This window comes from Malus domestica, chromosome 09, assembly GCF_042453785.1.
Source record: "Malus domestica chromosome 09, GDT2T_hap1".
Taxonomy (NCBI): Eukaryota; Viridiplantae; Streptophyta; class Magnoliopsida; order Rosales; family Rosaceae; genus Malus; species Malus domestica.
In genome coordinates, this window is record NC_091669.1 from 21,461,271 (window position 1) to 21,481,180 (window position 19,910).

A 19,910-nucleotide genomic window follows, 5' to 3' on the forward strand; every position below is an offset into this window, starting at 1 on the left:
CCGTCGGGGATCTGGCTCTCGAGATTCAGAAAGCGGTGCCGCTTCGGTTTTTGAGAAAGTAATTATGTTGGGAGTCTTTTCTCGAATGTGAGTAAAGGTTGGACGTTCTTGCCAGCCTGTCTTGCCACAGAACACGGAGGTCGACACACATAGGGACTTTCCAGTTGTCAAGCAGTGGTTCTGTTCCTTTACCCTGTGGGTAATAGTAGGGTAGCTGGAATTTCGAAATTCTCGTGCCTAAACTTTGTCAGAGATCTTTGGCAAAGTTATATGTGGTACCCGAGGAGTTGATGGTGCGTGTGGAGAGTGGTGATTGAACAGTAAGATTCACGTGCTTTCTACTTCACCAGAAATCTTCGATAGATTGCCCGTAATTTTCGCAAAGCTGAGTGTGCATGTGACAGGTGCTGACGAGGATGAAAAAGCAGGTGCTTCTTTGATTTTTGAGATCGACCTGCGTGGTCTCTGAGCAGCTCAGTTTTCGAGAAAGCAAACGCCTCTTCGATTCCTGAAGCTCCGTCAAGTGCAGATTTTTATAGAGGTTGGCATTAAGTTCCACAGCACACTTGAATCTCCACCAGTAAAAGCTCCCTTCTTGCACTTCTAAGATCTTGATTTGTCTGACCTCTTCCCTCTTCAACACCTTTAAAAATGTCTGGCCCCTCCGACCGTCGTTTTGACTTGAACCTTGGAGAAGAGACAGCCACGCCTTCTCCAGACAACATATGGCGCCCATCCTTCATATCCCCTACTGGTCTTCTTACCGTTGGGGATTCTGTGATGAAGAATGATATGACCGCTGCGGTGATGGCCAGGAACCTTCTCACTCCCAAAGATAATAGACTACTTTCCAAACGGTCTGATAAGTTGGCTGTTAAGGATTCTCTGGCTCTTAGTGTTCAGTGTGCAGGTTCTGTGTCTAATATGGCCCAACGCCTATTTGCTAGAACCCGCCAAGTTGAATCATTGGCTGCTGAAGTGATGAGTCTCAAACAGGAGATTAGAGGGCTCAAGCATGAGAATAAACAGTTGCACCGGCTCGCACATGACTATGCTACAAACATGAAGAGGAAGCTTGACCAGATGAAGGAATCTGATGGTCAGGTTTTACTTGATCATCAGCGGTTTGTGGGTTTGTTCTAAAGGTATTTATTGCCTTCGTCTTCTAGGGCTGTACCGCATAATGAAGCTCCAAATGATCAACCTCCAATGCCTCCTCCTTCTGGGGTTCTTTCCAGTACTGAGGCTCCGGATAACCACCCTCCGGTGCTTTCTCTTTATGGGGCTCTACCGACTGCTGAGACTTCCCCTAAGCAACCTTTGTGAAGGCTCCCTCTTGTTTGTTTATTTTGATTCATGTATATGTACATATTTGTAACTTATCGGGAATATCAATAAACAAGATTTGCTTCATTTCAACATATTGTGTTAAATACACCAAGGCCTTCTTCACTAAGTTCTTTGAATTTTTCCTTTTGTTGAAGCTTTTATGTTGAAACTTTGTGAGTGAAGCATGTAGGTTGAGGTAGTGCTCCCTTAATTTCCCAAGTGAGGAAAACTTCTCGTTTGGAGACTTGAAAAATCCAAGTCACTAAGTGGTCGTGAGACTTCCGAGTATCAAGGTGTAGTAGCATATGGTAGGAGTCCCCCAAGTCTCTGGTCGAGGGAGTTGACGAATGAGGCATTTCCTTTCTAAGTGGTAGCCCAAAACTCATTCTTCATATATATTTGTTATGAAAGTTGTTAGGCCCAAAGAAGAGGAGGCCTAGGCAATTGTTTTTTATTTTTTTGATTTTTTTGATTTTTTTTTTTTGATTTTTTTTTTTTGAATTTTCAAATTTCCAGATTTTTGAATTTTCGAATTTCCGAAAAAATAAAAAATAAAAATAATATATATATATATATATATATATATATTTAAAAGCTCTGTTGGTGAAGCTTTGGTGTTGAAGCTTTGTAGGTGAAGCTTTGAGGTTGAAGCTTTGTTGGGCATCATGAATTGATTTTGCTTCACACTATCTTGATGAAGAGTGTGTGAAGCTTTTATATGTTTTGGTGTTGAAATTTTGTATTGTAGGTGAAGCTTTGGGGTTGAAGCTTGATAGGTGAAGCTTTGGTGTTGAAGCTTTATAGGTGAAGCTTTGGTGTTGAAGCTTTATAGGTGAAGCTTTGGTGTTGAAGGGTTGAAGCTTTATAGGTGAAGCTTTGGTGTTGAAGGGTTGAAGCTTTATAGGTGAAGCTTTGGTGTTGAAGCTTTATAGGTGAAGCTTTGGGGTTGAAGTTTTATAGGTGAAGCTTTTGTTGGCACCATAAATTAATTTTGCTTCACACTATCTTGATGAAGATAGTGCAAAGCTTTTGAGATTGATATTTGTCCTCCATTGATGAAGCTTTTGTTGGCACCATAAATTGATTTTGCTTCACACTATCTTGATGAAGATAGTGCAAAGCTTTTGAGGATTGTAGTTGTGTTCCATTGATGAAGCTTTGTTGAATTTCCCAATTTCCAATTTCCTCTTTTTTTTTTTTGTGTTCCATACTGTTAAGCGAGAGATTGTGATGCAAGCCACATCTTGTAGTAGTCGAAGGTTTGGATGAACCATATAAATTGAATTTGCTTCGAACAGTCTTGATCAAGAGCGTTTGAAGCTTTCTATGAGTTGTAGTGTTTGCATTGTTACAGAGGAGAAATGTCTGAAGCAGATGCAAGAGGGCTGAAGAGCTTGATCTTCGTATACCATGCATTGAAGCCATTGTTGGCTTGCAATAAGACTTTGTTGGTGACTATAGCTCTTGTTAGGCATAAGTGCTCCCCTAGTTGAGTTGTAAACCTTGATGGTTTTTGATTATTTGTGAATGCTAGGAGTTCACATGTACAAGTTGTACCACTCGTCTTCTGGTTAATGGAATGAATGGTAGGTTGCTTTCATCACTTGGTTGGTGGTACGAATGTGAATTCCTTAATCACCTTTCATCACATTTCATCACCTGGTTAGTGACATGAAGGAGAGTACGCGTTGTACATTTCATCACCTGGTTGGTGGCATGAAGGAAAGTACGCGTTGTACATTTCATCACCTGGTTGGTGGCATGAAGATGAGTTCCTTCTTCACATGATTGGTGATAAAGGTGGCAAGTTTCCAAATAATATTAGAGTACGGGTTGTACATTTCATCACCTAGTTGGTGGTACGAAGGTGAGTTCCTTCATCACCTAGTTGGTGAGAATAAGGGCAAGGTGTCGAGGCACATTGTGGCAAATGTCGAATGACACAAAGTGTGTTGAACCCTTTCGAAGCACAGTTGGCTTATGTATGGATGTGTTGGAATGTATGATGTTTATGCATGAATGTGTTGGAATGTATGATGTTTATGTATGAATGTATTGGAATGTATGATGTTTATGTATGAATCTGTTGGAATGTATGATGTTTATGTATGAATGTGTTGGAATGTATGATGTTTATGTATGAATGTGTTGGAATGTATGATGTAGATCCTTTGTATAGTCTTGTTGACACATACTTAGATTTTGTTTTGTATTGGAAACATTTGCATTGAAGCTGCAACACTTAAGTGTTTCATTGCTCAGAATGGAAAAGAGTTTATGGCCGAGTTGGCTAAATCACCTCTTTATTGAATTCATACCAGATGGTCTTTGTTACATAAGATGCCGAACGGCTGTAGCTTAACACTTGTACAATGTGAGTCTATTTGTAATAGTACTTCAAGTGGTCAGCATTCCATGGATGGCCAAGGGTCTTGCCGTCAGAGTTTCTGAGCTTGTAGGAGCCAGGGCGGCTGATGCCGACGACCTCGAACGGTCCATCCCAGTTAGGACTGAGTGTTCCTTCACTCGGGACCCTATCACAGAGTAATCTTTTCTTCAGTACCCAGTCTCCCACTTTGAAAGAGCGAGGTTTGACCCTTGAGTCGTAGTAGTTGGAAATGCGCTGCTTGTAGGCGACATTCCTCAGGTGAGCCTGATTTCTGTGTTCCTCGACTAGATCCAGGTTGAGGGTGAGTTGTTTGTCGTTCTCACTCTACATGTAATTCTGGATTCGGTATGTTGCTTGCTCAAGCTCAACCGGGACAACTGCTTCTGTACCAAAAGCAAGTGAGAATGGAGTTTCTCCTGTGGAAGTCCGATATGAAGTGCGGTATGACCAAAGAACTTGGGGTACGAATTCTGGCCAACAACCTTTAGCTTTGTCCAAGCTAGTTTTCAGAGTGCGCTTGATTATTTTGTTAACGGCCTCGACTTGTCCATTAGACTGAGGATGGGCTGGAGAGGCCAAACATAAGTTGATGTTGAACTTAGAGCAGAACATCTTGAACTTCTTGTTGTCGAACTGCCGCCCATTGTCCGTGACTATCGCATTGGGAATGCCGAATCTACAGAGGATGTTCTTCCATACGAAATCTTCTATTTTTCCCTCAGTAATGGTTGCCAAGGGTTCTACTTCAGCCCACTTTGTGAAGTAGTCAACTGCAACGATTGCATAGCAGACCTTGCCCTTCCCTGCAGGCATTGGGCCGATCAAATCAAGTCCCCATTGGGCCAAGGGCCAAGGGCTGATCATAGGAGTGAGCGGCTCGGGAGGGGAGTAAGGGATAGTTGCGTAGCGTTGACACTTATCACATGAGCGAGATATTCTGATGGCATCTTGGTGGAGTGTTGGCCAATAGTATCCTTGGCGAAAAATCTTGTGTGCTAGGGATCGAGACCGAGCATGATCTCCGCAGACTCCTTCATGTATTTCCCGAAGGACAATTTCCGCCTCCGCAGGTGTAAGGCATCTTAGGTAGGGCAGGGTAAAACCGCGCTTGTAGAGTTGGTCATTAATGATCAGGTAGCGAGCAGACTTGTATCGAATCTGCTTAGCTTGGACTTTGTCATTTGGGAGGGTGCCATGGGCAAGGAATTTATAAATTGGGGTGATCCAACTATCTCCTTGTTGTAAATTGCACACTTCCGCGACCATGGTGCTTGGTGCTGCCAACAATTCGACATGAATATTTCTCCCAATCTTGTCTTCCACTGCCGAGGCGAGGCGGGCCAAAGCGTCTGCATGACTGTTTGCCGCTCGAGAAACTTGGGTGATCTAGTAGTGGAAGTGCTTGAGCAAAAGTCGTGTTTGCGCAAGATATGCTGCCATGGAGCTATCCTTAGCATCAAAGTTGTTCGTGACTTGGTTGACCACTAATTGGGAGTCATTGAAGATATCAATTTGTTTAACTCCAAGATGCTTGGCCAAACGTAAGCCTGCTAGAAGGGCTTCGTATTCGGCCTCGTTGTTCGATGCCTTGAATTTGAAACAAAGAACGTATTCTATCGCCACTTTGTCAGGGGTAGTGAGGACTAATCCTGCTCCGCAGCCCTATTGGTTGGATGAGCCATCAACATACAGACTCCATGCTGGGGTTGTTGATTCTATCTTTTGAGCTTCCGATGGTAATGAAGCTATTGCTTCAGGTGTGGAAGCAATGTCAACAGGATATGTGAAGTCGGCGATGAAATCTGCTACTGCTTGACCCTTTTCGGCTGGTTTTGGTTGGTAAGAGATGTCAAACTCACCCAATGCTATCGCCCATTTGATCATTCGCCCAGACGTGTCAGGACTCTGGAGTATCTGTCGAAGAGGGTGATTGGTAAGCACGATGATGGCGTGTGCTTGGAAATAAGGGCGAAGTTTTCGAGCAAACATGACCAATGCTAGAGCTAATTTCTCAATGTTGGAGTATCGTGTCTCCGCATCTTGTAGGGCCTTGCTAGCATAGTAGACGGGCCGTTCGACACCACTGTCATTTCGAATAAGAACAAAACTGACTGCTGAAGCCGAAACCGATAGATAGATAATGAGAGTGTCACCAACTTCTGGTTTGGAGAGCAGAGGGGCTTTACTCATGTACTCTTTGAGGTTCCTAAATGCCTTGGCACATTCCTCCGTCCATGTAATGTACTTCTTATTTCCCTTGAGTGCTTTGAAGAAATGAGCACATCTGTCTGTGGCCTTAGAAATGAATCTGGTTAAGGCTGCCACCTTGCCAGTAAGGCTTTGGATGTCTTTTGAAGTTACTGGCTCTTTCATGTCGAGGATTGCTTTGATCTTTTTGGGGTTAGCTTCAATGCCTTGTTGGCTAATCATGAAGCCTAAGAATTTGCCAGAGCCCACGCCGAAGGCATATTTGTTGGGGTTCAACCTCATTCGATACCTCTTTAGAATGGTGAAAGTTTCAGATAGGTTGGTGATGTGTTGGTCAGCATGTTTGCTCTTGACTAACATATCATCAACGTAAACTTCCATGCTCTTCCCAATCTGTTCGGCGAACATTGAATTGGCCAGTCTCTGATAAGTTGCTCCTGCATTCTTTAGACCGAAGGGCATGACTTTGTAGGAATATAGTCCCCTGTCAGTAGTGAAGGCTGTGCGTTCTTGGTCTGAGGGGTTCATGAGGATTTGGTTGTATCCTGAATAAGCGTCCATGAAGCTCAAGAGCTCACACTCTGCCGTAGAGTCTATAAGTCTATCAATGAGAGGAAGGGGGAAACTATCATTCGGGCATCCTTTGTTTAGGTTGGTGTAGTCGACACACATTCTCCACAAGACCTTTTGAAGCAGGAGACTTTCCTTGGTCGAATTTTTCTTAACAAGGATAACATTTGCTACCCATGTTAGGTAATTGACTTCACGGACGAAGCCTATGTCCTTGAGTTTTTCAACTTCTGCTTTCATCGCCTCGTATCGTTCAACATCATAAGATCTTCGCTTCTGTTTTACTGGTTTGGTCTTAGGATCAATACTCAAGTGGTGACAGATGATATCGGGAGAGATGCCTGGCATATCTTTATATGACCAAGCGAAGACCTCAGCGTTCTCTTGCAAAAAGGAGATTAGCGACAACCGAAGGGGTGGTGACAAAGTGGTGCCAATCTTCACCATGCGATCTGGATGGCCTTTTGAGATAGAGACATTCTCTAACTCTTCAGCGGGTTGTGCTTGCTGGGTGAATGAGTCATCTCAAGGGTCGTCGGGTTGACTATTGCCATCATGAAGATCCGAGTTGGCTTCATCTGGACTGGTCTTTACTACCTGGTTATGTATAGAGAGGGTCTCATTGGGGACAGGCAGGTGTTGTTGCTTAACTGAAGTGTTGTAACATGATCGAGCACTAAGTTGATCTCCCCTGATGTATCCATTGCCGAAAGGGGTTGGAAACTTCATCAACAACATATGTGTGGATACCATGGCCTTGAGATCATTGATGCATATGCGCCCAAAGATGACATTGTATGCCGTCGGGCAATTGACCACCAGGAAGTTAGTGGTAATAGTAGCTGTGTAGGGGCATGTACCAATGGTGACGGGTAAGTGTATACTCCCTAAAGGTTGCACGATATCGCCAGAGAAGCTTATCAGAGGAGAAATCGAGCTATCGAGCAAGTGTTCAGCTACATTAAGTGCCTTGAAAGCTTCGGCAAACATGATATTGATTGAAGCACCTGTGTCTATCAGGATTCGTTTCACATCAAAATTTGCTATGTGAGCCTCCACGATCAGCGGGTCGTTGTGAGGGTAGATGATACCTCTTTCTTCCTCAGGGTAGAAACATATTGGATCCCAGTTAGGCTTTTGATACTTGCCTCCCCTGATGTCTTCCACGTGAAACACTTGATGTCCAGGTCTCAAAGTTCGTTCACTGTTTTTCATGGCCCTATTGGAAGATTCAGACATAGGTGTGCCGCCGCTTATAGAATATATCACATTCACCTGGTGTTGGTTACGGTTATCCCTTGGAGGGTGAAGGAGGAACTGATCAATTTTTCCTTCACGTGCCAAAGCTTCAATATGATCACGGAGGATGACGCACTCCTCACCATCATGGCCATTATACTCGTGGTAGCAGCAAAACATGCCCGTGTTTTTCGTGGACTTGTAATCTGGCTGTCTTGGCTTTGGCTTTGGTATCAGATGAGCTATACTGGGGTATATGGCCGCGCATGTAACGTTCAAAGGTGTGTATGTCTCATACCTCGAGGTAGGGCCTGTCTTGACACGTGATTGGCCCACTGCATTGACTGCCTGGGGACGGGCGTTATTGTGACGATATCCTGAGTTATCGCGATAGTGCCCCTTATTCTTTTTATTAAAATGAGATTGGTGAGGATGGAAATCTTTCCTTTTGCCCTGGGATTGATATGTCTGCTGACTTGGCGAAGCATTAAATGAGGCAGGGGGTGTGCTGCTACCGTTTGGAAGGTTGAGGTCTTCTCATTCGGTTGGATCTGGCCTCCACTCCCTACTTGCTGATAAGGGGTGACTGTAGGGGCTTTCCCTTGATATGTCATTGCCTCGGCGGAGGCATGGTTGTAAGCTTGTGCCATCACCTCAGAGTAAGTCTTCCAAGTGTTGGCATTGATCATGTACTTGAAGAAACAGTCACGTAAGCCTGCCGTGAAGGCCTTGATGGCGGTCCTGTCATCTGCCTGAGCGCAACGAGAATACTCATGGCTGAAGCAGCCAGCATACTTTCGTAATGACTCGTCTGGCTTCTGGCGAATAGTGTACAAGTCATCTACGGAATGCAAGCGATCAGTCTGGAAGATGTGTTGAGAGACAAACAACTTCCTCAACTTTTCAAATGAGTCTACCGTCTCGGGTGGAAGACGGCAATACCAGTTTAAAGCTCCGCCAGAGAGGGTGGAGGGGAAGAGAAGGCACTGTTCTTCATCGGTGTGTCTCCGGTATACCATGGTGGACTCAAAGAGGTTAAGGTGTTCAATCGGGTCTTCCCTTCCAGTATAGAGTTGTAAGTCAAGCTTCTGCTTTGTCTTCGCTTGGAGGGGGGTGTTGAGGATCCTTTTTGTGAGGGGGCCAGGCCTGGGTTGATTCCAGTCAGGTATCTCGGCTTGACGTTCAGCCTTCAACTTGTTTACTTCCTCCAGGAGCTGTAGGACGAGGGGGTCCTGAGTGGAGTCGTGCATCATTGAAGTTTTCTTCCGTAAGTCCCCATCGCCTCTTGGAAGTAGGAAAGTTTGATCAAGATAGCATGATTTTTCCTTGGACTCGTCACACTGACTCCTAGAGTGAGTATGTCGGAACATTTCTGAGTCCCCTGTACCTTCATGTTCTTCTGGGACTTGTTGCCCATTCCCTAGATTAACTGCTGGCCTGGGTCGTGGGAGAGGACCGAGTCTTTCAGAAACTCTTAGGTCATTGATCTTCGAGCTTATGTGGATGGGATTCTCCCGACGTTGCTTTAGGAAGTCTCGACAATCGCGATAGACGGCTTTTGATCCTTCCACTCCTTCTGTGAGAAGGTGCTTTCCTCTACTCCTTCTGCTTCGGGTTGAAGCAGCTGGGTTGAGAGAGGTCTCATGTGGATTATCACATTGATGTGTAGCTCGATCCCTATCAAGGATGTCCGTGTTGGATATCGGTGACCTTCCGTGTTGGGGGGCATTCGGATGATTGTTGACCTCAGCATGGGCGACGAGCTTGTGTGCCTGAGCATGCCTAGCCTCGTGAAGCATCTCGAAAAGTTTTTCATACTGCTCCTGGAGGACCTCGTTCCTTATCACTATCTTGTTGTTCTGAGCTTCTAACTCATCGACTTTAGCTTGAAGAGTAACTCTATTTCCTTCCAGCTTTCGTTGCTTCATACTAGGTCCAATGGGGGTGTCATTCTGTGTGCTATGGCTTCTTTCGCTCCCCATGTTGGAGAGAGATGTTTGGCCCAAAGAAAGTGTACGAGTGGTGGAAACCAGCTTGACAAAGTTGAAGAGAGTGGGAATAAGTGTCGATTTCCCACAGACGGCGCCAAATGTTGATGCACAAAATCAGCGAGGACATTGGTACAACAGAAAGTGTCAGGTTTGTGACCTTCACTTGGTTGCTTCGATCACTAGTGAAGATAAGTACGTAAATGAATAGGGACAGGGAAGCAAACACAAGATGTACGTGGTTCACCCAGATCGGCTACGTCCACGGAGTAGATGAGTTCTCATTAATTGTGAAGGGTTTACACAAATACATAGGTTCAAGCTCTCATTTTGTGAGTTCTAGTGAATAGTTTAGTACAAAATGACATTAGAGATTATTGTGGGAGAATGATCCTTATTTATAGATGAGAGTTTCTAGTTTTGTTCTAACATTGACACGTGTCATGTTGTGATTGGCTTCTGATGTCGACACGTGTCGCATTGTGATTGGCCTTCTGGTTGAAGGGAAGCTCTTCTGGGTCTTTGATGGTATAACGTTGACCGGTGCTCAGTAGTTTTGGGATTGGTCAAGTATGGTACAAACAGTACTGTTGGTACCACACATAATGGGCCTCAGACTTTGATACATTGGGCCTCATTACCCAGCCCATATGATTATGTAAAAGGAGGAGCCCCTTATTCTATAAAAGGGGACTCCTCCCCCTCACAAATGGAACTAAATGAATCCAACAGAGGGCAATACCCTCACAAATACCACAACACTCTCTTTCTCTGGGGACTCCCCCTCACCCTTGTAATCCATACATACAATCAGAGAAATACAATCAGTGTGGACGTAGCCCAAATCTTTGGGTGAACCACGATACATCTTGTGTTATTTATATTTCTTACAGATTCACGGTCGGATTTACGTTGTTCCAAGACCATCTGGTTTTGTGCATCAACATTTGGCGCCGTCTGTGGGAATCGACACGAAAAGCTATGTCGGTTCTCTCTCAAATTTTCATCTCACCACCGTGAGACCCTCACAACCTCCACCGTGAATCTGCAGAAAACCAAAACTCACGGACCGATCACATCATCCGCCTCTTTTTTTTTTCTCTGTCCTCTCTCTCTCCCTCTTTTCGTTCTGAGAACCCATGGCGGAGCCAGAACCAACTGTCGCGTCGCTGATGGACAAGATCTACAGCCACCACTCCTCGTCTTCGTCTGACTCCGACAATGACAAGAAGGCCAAGCACGCTGCCACCATCAAAACCAATCAAAGCTCAGACTTAACCGTTGTTGTTGAGTCACTTGAGAATCTCAATAACCCAGTTCAAACCCTTCTGCAGAAACGAAGATAAAACTCACTGCATGCAAAGACACAAGCTTTAACAAATTCCCACTTCGGAGAGTTCCCAGATCGTGAGAAATGGCGGCTCTCATTCTCAGGATTGCGCATGATGGCTCCGGCGATTTCCGGACTGTGCAGGAGACCATCGACGCCGTCCCTCTCTGCAAAACTCGTCGTACCGTGATTCGCATCGCTTTGGAAATCTGCCGGCAGCCGGTGTGCGTGCCCAAGACGAAGAATTTCATCACGCTCGCGGGCCTAGCTCTGGAGCTCACTGTGCTCACCTAAAACAACACCGTCACCAAGATCGAGCACCACCGTTTCTCTCTCGTCCACCTCTCGTCTAAAGAGAGAGAGAGAGCAAGAAGGTCAGAGAAGATCGCAGAAAACCGTATCAATTATGGCTGCGAGTGCTGTGACGGAGAAGGAAGCACTGACCACACAAGCTCCATATGCTCCTGTCATTTTTTAGAGGAGAGTCAGGAGTGACTTGGAAACCAAACTTCTTAAACCATATATGCCCAGAGCATTGGTTGCTCCAGACACAGACCATCCAATGGGAACAGTCAGCCATCAGCACCGTGACATGAGTGCTCTTCAGCAGCGAGCAGCCAGAGCAGCCCATTTCTGTTCCCGTTTCGCCCTCTGACACTCTGACCATGGTTTTCCAGGCAGATAGAACAATGCGGATGCAACCGGATTGGGGGTAGCAAGCTGTCGAGGAAGAAAATGGCTGAAAGAGCCAGGCCTTGCATGCTGTTTATCTTTTGACTCATTGGGGAAGAAAGTCTCCAACAACATCATTTCCATACCCATCTGTTTTTTTTCACACTCATGATAATTTTGAAAAAGAAAAGATAAGGGAAGAGCCCTTGTCGGTCAAATCCACCAGATCCACACGTGAAAAAGAGATAAGTCTTCACCTAATTCAATTGTTTTTATTATTTAATATTTATGTGATGGTGGAACAATGATGACATCTTTTTATTATTTAATATTTATCAAATGGTACTGGTTATTGTGTGATGGTGGAACAATGATGATATCGTTATTTTATTTTTTGAATGTTTTCCACTAACTGATGGTAGGTTTACAACAGATGCTGAAAGTGGATGTGGGTTGCCACACCCATGCATTTTAAATTATGTTGAAATTATCAACTCAAATCCAAAAGAACTAATCCACTTTTATAACCTAAAACTATGCTATAATACGCATGGCAAGGTTTTACACTTATAAGAAATATACATATTAAATAATTGTTGTTACCATATTTCTTGTACGTATTTACTATATTTATTCATTGTACGCTCATGATTATACTGTCATTTATTGTTAGGAATTATTGAGCAACTAGGTCCACTGATCAACATTATTGCTGCCACGTGCTCGTGGTGATCTCTTGTCTGACCAAATACCCACTTGCTCAGACATTCGCTTATTGGGACACCTATGTGCCTAGACCCAACTCGATGACCCTACGTATTGCCCCGACTCAAAGACCCGAGTTGCGGACCCGATCCGCGGATCCGACACATAGACCCAATATGCAAACCCGACAAGCAGACCCGAGTCATGTCGATATTCAACTCATACTGAGTGCATGTCGACATAAAGTAGATACTTGCAATGAGGAATACCACGAGCCGAGCCGCCTCGTAGCGAGCATAGCCTCTAGCCGAGCCACATCGCAACGAGCATCGCCTCCAGCCGAGCAGTCTCGTAACGTGTGATACCTCTAGCCGAGTATTGCTTTATGTTGAGCATTGCCTTGGGTTGAGTACTGGTTCAAGACATCTAGCCACTTCGGCCCGTACATGGATTGGATTTGAAATCTTCAGCCAAAAGACTCTCTTGACTGAAGACTTGGGGGACTACTGTTGGTACCACACATAATGGGCCTCAGACTTTGATACATTGGGCCTCATTACCCAGCCCATTTGATTATGTAAAAGGAGGAGCCCCTTATTCTATAAAAGGGGACTCCTCCCCCCTCACAAATGGAACTAAATGAATCCAACAGAGGGCAATACCCTCACAAATACCACAACACTCTCTTTCTCTGGGGACTCCCCCTTACCCTTGTAATCCATACATACAATCAGATAAATACAATCAGTGTGGACGTAGCCCAAATCTTGGGGTGAACCACGATACATCTTGTGTTATTTATATTTTTTACAGATTCACGGTCGGATTTACGTTGTTCCAAGACCATCCGGTTTTGTGCATCAACAACATACATCTCATTAAGACTATGGAAGAGCTTAAGAAAACTGCCTCGCACCTAAAGATGGAATTTGAGATGAAGGATCTTAGGAAAACTCGTTTATGCCTTGACCTGAAGTTCAATCATTATTTTGACTGTATTTTAGGCTACCAGTTGAACTACACCGAATGTGTCACCTTTAATTATACCTTTGATCGTCCATACGTTATATGCAAATGAGACCCTTGAAGAGGCTATGGAATCCAAAATTCCATATCTAAGTTCAACTTTGCGCTTCGTTGTACTTAGCTCATTGTATTTAGACATGACATCTCCTTTGCTGTTGATCTTGGTAAAGATGCAGCACCGCACCTACACGCATCCACTGAATTGGTATTAAAGACCACCCTGAAGGTACTACATGGGCAAATCCCAACGCATCTCAACGGATCTAACCCCCCTAATCCTCGAAATGATGCTTGCCTTGTTTATTATATTGATGCATGTTACTTATCAAACCCCCACAAGGCAAAATCCCAAAATGGTTATGTCTTTACCGTTAGGGATATCACAATATCTTGGAGGTCCATGATATGACCTTAGTTGCGAAATCTTCGAATCATTCCAAGACTCACCTTACTTCACTATGCCACAAGTGAGGCATAGTTAGGAGTTCTGATTGAGCATATTCGAAGTACTTGCTGTGTTTTCATCCATCGTTGAGTCCCAACGACAATCCATGAAGATTATGCCGCATGTATCAACCCGACCAAGCTATGATACATTAACGAAGTCAACGCCAAGACATATTGCGTCCACATCTACATCTGCTAAGCATCAGGATATTGAAGTCATGCAAGCTGATCCCAGACAACCTTGCCAACCTCTACACGACACCACTGCCGAAGTCAACCTTCCAGAAGCTTGTCCGAGGAATTGGTATGCCTAACTATTTATATGCAATGCTTGTAGTTCTCATTTCGAAGTTATGTCAAACTCAGGAGGAGTATCCAGAAGTATACTCACTTGATCTTAATGTACTCTTTTTCCCTACGATTAGAAGCATTTTTCCCACTACCTAACTAGGTTTTAATGAGGCACCCATCCTGGGTTATCATACCCTTGTGAGCCATTCTACTTGTGTCCAAAAGACGTATAGTTTTGACTTAATGCAACTTCTCACTTTTCTCCTTAGACTATGGGTTTTTCTCCCACCTTGGGTTTTACCATAGCGAGGTTTTGTGAGTTTTACTTTTTAAGCATTCTACCGTTGATTTGAGACTCGCATTCGCTCATTGTGCCGACAACTTCATCAATTGTACTTGCTTGATCATTGAAGACCTGATGCGCCATTTACTTGAGTATTTACAACTAAAGGGGGAGTGTTGCAGTTCTATTAGATTAAGAATGTGATTGTGTAAATCCTAGTAGATATGGGAATGTATCTTATATTCCTATTAAGAATAGATTGCCTATTGCATGTTGTAATCCTAAAGGGAAAGGTTTTTACCTATCCTACTACTATAAATAAAGGCACAATGGGGTGGAATAGAACACACCCGCAATTACACATCTCTGTTTCTCTCTACTATTGCCACACATTCCCTTTCTCCTTGGCCTCCATAATTGTTCAATAAATTATGCCTACAACAAAAATACTATTTTTCTTTTTGGCCACTTACTTTTAAAGGAATATAAAGTTACAAGATATGTTTGTAGAAATGAGTCTCTTCAAATCTAAAAAATAATATAGATATGTTGCAGGAATATGTTGAAGAATATGCTGGAAGTTAGGATGTTGGATGTTCGACAGCTAGAAGTCACTTTAAAGAGAAAAAGAATTAGCCAAAAAAATAATATTAAAAAAACAAAGAGTAATCAAATGAAAGCACAACAAACGACGCCGTGCTATTCATCTTCTTCAAGTAGCCATGTTGCGTTTGCAACTTCCATATTCAGCAAAAAAATTTCCAAATTCTAGTAGATCTTACACAAAATGACACCCAATTACTACCTTAGGCGTGCCTCAACCTATGTCTAGGTGAGTTTTCGCCTACTCCACTAGGCAAAGTTGATTTCACCGAAGCCCCGCCTCCTAAGCTACCTACGCACGCCTCGGGGCACATTTTTTAAAACACTGATACCTAATTAGGTGTTGTGGTGTAATTAGTTATTTGGTAGCGTCCTTAGATTTAGTATGGAGGCTTTGATATGCATGCAAAATTGGTTGAGGCGGCAATGACATTATTACTTTAGAGGATAATGCACATTCGGTTGACCATATTGAGTTCTATAAGGGTGTGTTTGTTGCACTGGACTATTTCGGACTCAACTAGCTTCAAGGACTAAGCTGGACGGGCTTAGAATAGACTAAACTAGACTAACTTAGTGAAGTGTTTGGTGCACTGTCAGACTAAGACGTTGGGTTGACTTCTAGTTCTAATTCAATTCATAGCATTCCAATTAACTACCAATTTCCCTTATATCTTCAACATCAATATGTAAAACGCAATTAACATTGGCCTAACATACTAACTCTTTCTATCGAATTCAAATCACTTAGAGAAACCTCATAACTAATATGCAAATTGATCACAACATCTTGGATTCATGGAATTAAATCCAACGATAAACTACAAATTTTTCAAGAATTCGCAACGAATACTGAAACAAATCAACCAAATTCTTATTCACAATGACTGCTAATTGAACCAAATCAAAATTCTAAACTTGTGTTCAAATTCTAATTAGCAAGACAAATTAACCAAATTACAAACTTAAAACCAAACAAATTACAACAGATAGAGGGAGAGTTGATGAGGGAGACGAACCGTGAAATTTACTAGAGCGAGTAGGGGATTGCTATAATCCACCACCATGTTTTCCTTTATGTGGTTACTATCGCCGATGCTGCTTCTGTTGCTACTGCTCGCTTTGCCCTTCTTCATCTTCCTTGCAATTTTCCAACTCGATCTTCTCTCCGCTTAGCTCTCAGAACTTCCAAATGACAACCTTTGTCACAGCCCGTCCTGAAATTTATTTATCGTGGATGTGAAATGACGGAAATGCTCTTAAAGGCTATTAAGGTACGTGTGACATGTTATTCGAATAAATGTATACTCTTATAAGTTCTTGGAAAATTTAATTAAGTAGATTAAATGGTATGCAAATTGTGTGGTTAGGGACCTAAAGGAATTGGATTGTGATTGTTTTGGGTGGACCACACACATACGGGACAAGCCATCTCTCCTACCCGTGCCCTCTCTCTCTTCTCCCTCGCAGTTCTCTTCCTCTCTCCCTTTCGAACTTGTACGGACGAGGACCAAAACCCTCAAATCTTCACGGATCAACGTCAAAAAGGTGAGTTTCTTCATCCTTGCAACCTCCTGAGTCGATTGGTACTAGTTTTAGAATTGGAAACCCTCGAAATCACGTGAAATCCGAACCCCAGTTTCATGTCACTGTTCATGCACACGTGAAATGTTGATTTTCAGGGAATTTGAAGCTCACAGGGAGCTTAGTGAGGTCCCAAGGAAGCTCGGAGTACTTAGTTTGAAGGTTTTGGACGTCGAGATCGTAGGGTTCGAAGTTGGCCGATTTTCTTGGATTTTCTTCGGTGAGATTTCGTATGTTTTTTAGCCTTAAAGTAGTATAACGTGATTCTACATGCTTAGGGCTTCATTTTGATGTAAAGTTTGTAAAAAAATGGTTGAGAATTGACAGAGAATAAGGAGATTGAAAAATCTCTAGTTTTCCGACGCTGGCGAAACCAGTCCGACGACTGGAGGAAGAAGATGACGCGCGTGGGGGCACGTGGGTCCGTGCCCCTCCCGGCACTTGGGGGCGCGTGCAACATCGAATTTTTTTTCTAAAAATACCTCGACGTCCGTGACGTCGAGTAGGTCACTGTGGTATATTCATATACCCAATTTGAGCATCATATGAGAAGTTATTACGTATTGTTGGTTATGTGCTTAAAATAACGTTTTTATAGTTGTTTCGCATATAGGTGATACCTATCCCGAGGACGAGCGTATTCAAGGGCGTCACGGGGGTTACGACCCTTCTACTTACCAGTGAGTGGGCAGTATTTTCTGTATTTACTTATACCCTATTGATTTTTCCCAGAAATTGAATTTAAATGAAAGTATGTTTTAAAATGCCATGCATGCATATTATATGAAATATATGAATTGGTATTTGATGCATATATGTGAAATGGTGTTGTGGACGCACAGGTGAGTATCAGGTGAGTTTTATGTTGTTCATATGGTGAATTGATGATGTGAATTGTGTTGAGAGCTCATAACCTACACCCCTGGTGTTAGTGCTTATATTATTCACCCCGCACCACACGCTCACCTTGGATCCAAGTAGGTGCATGTCGTACAGACCATTAGAGGGTTCCGACATGTCGTACATACCATTAGAGGTGGTTCCGACTTATAGGAGATCTTAGATTATTATATAGCTATTGATGAGAGAAGCACTAGAGCGTATTCTTACACCATTCTTATCGTACAGACTACTTTAGGTAGTTCCGATTTATGTGCAGAGTAGCGTCGTACAGGTCACAGTGGGTACTCCGGTTGGATTGGATATTGAGCTATAGAATTAACCGTACAAGACAGCTGCAGGGTCTCTGGTTGATTCATTATTTCACCTGTTATATTGATGCATTCTTATTCTGTTGTTGACATTTATAACATGGCATACTTTCTGGTTTTCGATAAAGATTGGTGAATTGAGATATTTGAAGAATTATATGCATATTATGTTGTTTTCTGGGAAAGTATACAAGTTTTACAGTGAGGGGTTAGAAATGTTATTAAATGAAATGTTTTTGAAAAGTTTTGTTTTACTGACCCACTCAATCTTGTTTTGCACCCTTCCAGATTCTAGTTAGCAGCGTTGGTGGCCCACGAGGATTCCCACGGCGTACTGACAGACTACATAAATGTAGGACTCACCTTTGGGTGTTGTAATTTAGTTATAGTCCTACTTGACTACACCTAGTACTTATGCTCTGAATATGTTTGTTTCACGCTTAAACTCACTCTAGTATGTTAGTTGGTTATTATTGCTAGTAGATGGATTTTATTCCTTCATAATTCTTTTATCTTTTACTTCCGCGTCGCACTTTTGGTTACATCACGCTCACGTGACGGCCAGCACGCCTTGATTCTAAGATCGGGGTGTGTCAACCTTCACTTCTTCTCTATTGATCTCACCGACCGATTTGGAGCTTTTCGTATTTGAGTTTTTGTTTTAAAGTTTTTCCAAATGGTGAGGAACTGAGATGCACACAATGGAAGGGGCAAAGTGAGGAAGAGAAGTAGATGAGAAGGGTGAAGTGAAGGAGAGAGGTCTTAATAGTCTATTAAATTTTGGATGGTCTGGCTAAGACTGGCTAGCAAAGCATTTAGTCGAGGCGAGTCCTCTTTAATCTCATTAAAGCTAGTAACCATTACTAACAAAACAAGACTACACTCACTACTAATCCTAGCCAGTCTAGTGAAACTTAACGTGGCCAAACAAACACGCCTAAAAGTGTTGACTCAGGTAAGTAAATCATTTCAAGCAAAAGAACTTTTGAAATTTGTACCAGGTGGAATACCCTACAATAAAAACTTAAAAGCAATTGTACTGACTAGCCAACATACTAGTCAACTGAGTACAGATTGTTAGAATACCATAAGCATATAAATCAAACAAACTTAAAAGGTTAAAACTTAACAATGTGAACTTAAATTAAGTTTTAGTCTTAGTACTTGAGTTAAGTTCACTTAATTAATAAAGTGTCAATACTAGCAAACCCTACAATGTTTAGTTCCAACAAGGTTATAAATAAGGCTTTGTAAAGTATGAACACAAGGAAGTTTTTGGCTGGAAAAACCTACATTTGTGTTAAAAAACCAGGGACTCTCCACTGAGTCCAATCCACTAGTGTAAACAAAGGTTCATACAACGATCCATACAAAGCTAAATTCCTATAACCCTATCTACAAAGTAGCTTTACCTTTGTGCAACATTGCTTTACACAAGACATATTCCTTCGGTCTTCACGAAGTGGCAGCTTCTCCTGAGCTCATCACCTTGTGGCACCGAGATAAACACAATTAATGATGTGATATGATTTTATGATATGACCATGAGATTTGGATTCAACTGACTAGTCAGGTTCTCCAGTCAAACAATTGAAGAAGAACCTAACACGAATCCGAAAGATTGGTCTATGAAGGATATGAGAACTTAGGTTCAGACCAAAAGCTTAATGCAAAACCATTAAAACAATACAACCCTAATATGCAATGGTTGGGTGTTTGTGCATGAGATGGTTTTGTGGCTTGGGTTTTGGTTTAGAAGCTTAAGAGGTAGCTCTAGGCTAAATGCACTCTTTTTCTGAAAATCTAAAAAACCTAACCAAGAAACAAATGAGACCTTGAAAACCCTTATAATGGAAGAAATGGTTGTTTCAGACAAGGGGAACAAAGAGACACGTGTCACGAGCCAAAGAGACCTTCCCAGATCAAGGGTGAGAGATCCATGCATAGGAAAATGTGTCAGATGGCCCATGTGAGCTGTCTTATTTTGCATGCCTAGACGGCTAGAAAACAGACGAAACTTCTGACTAGACAACTA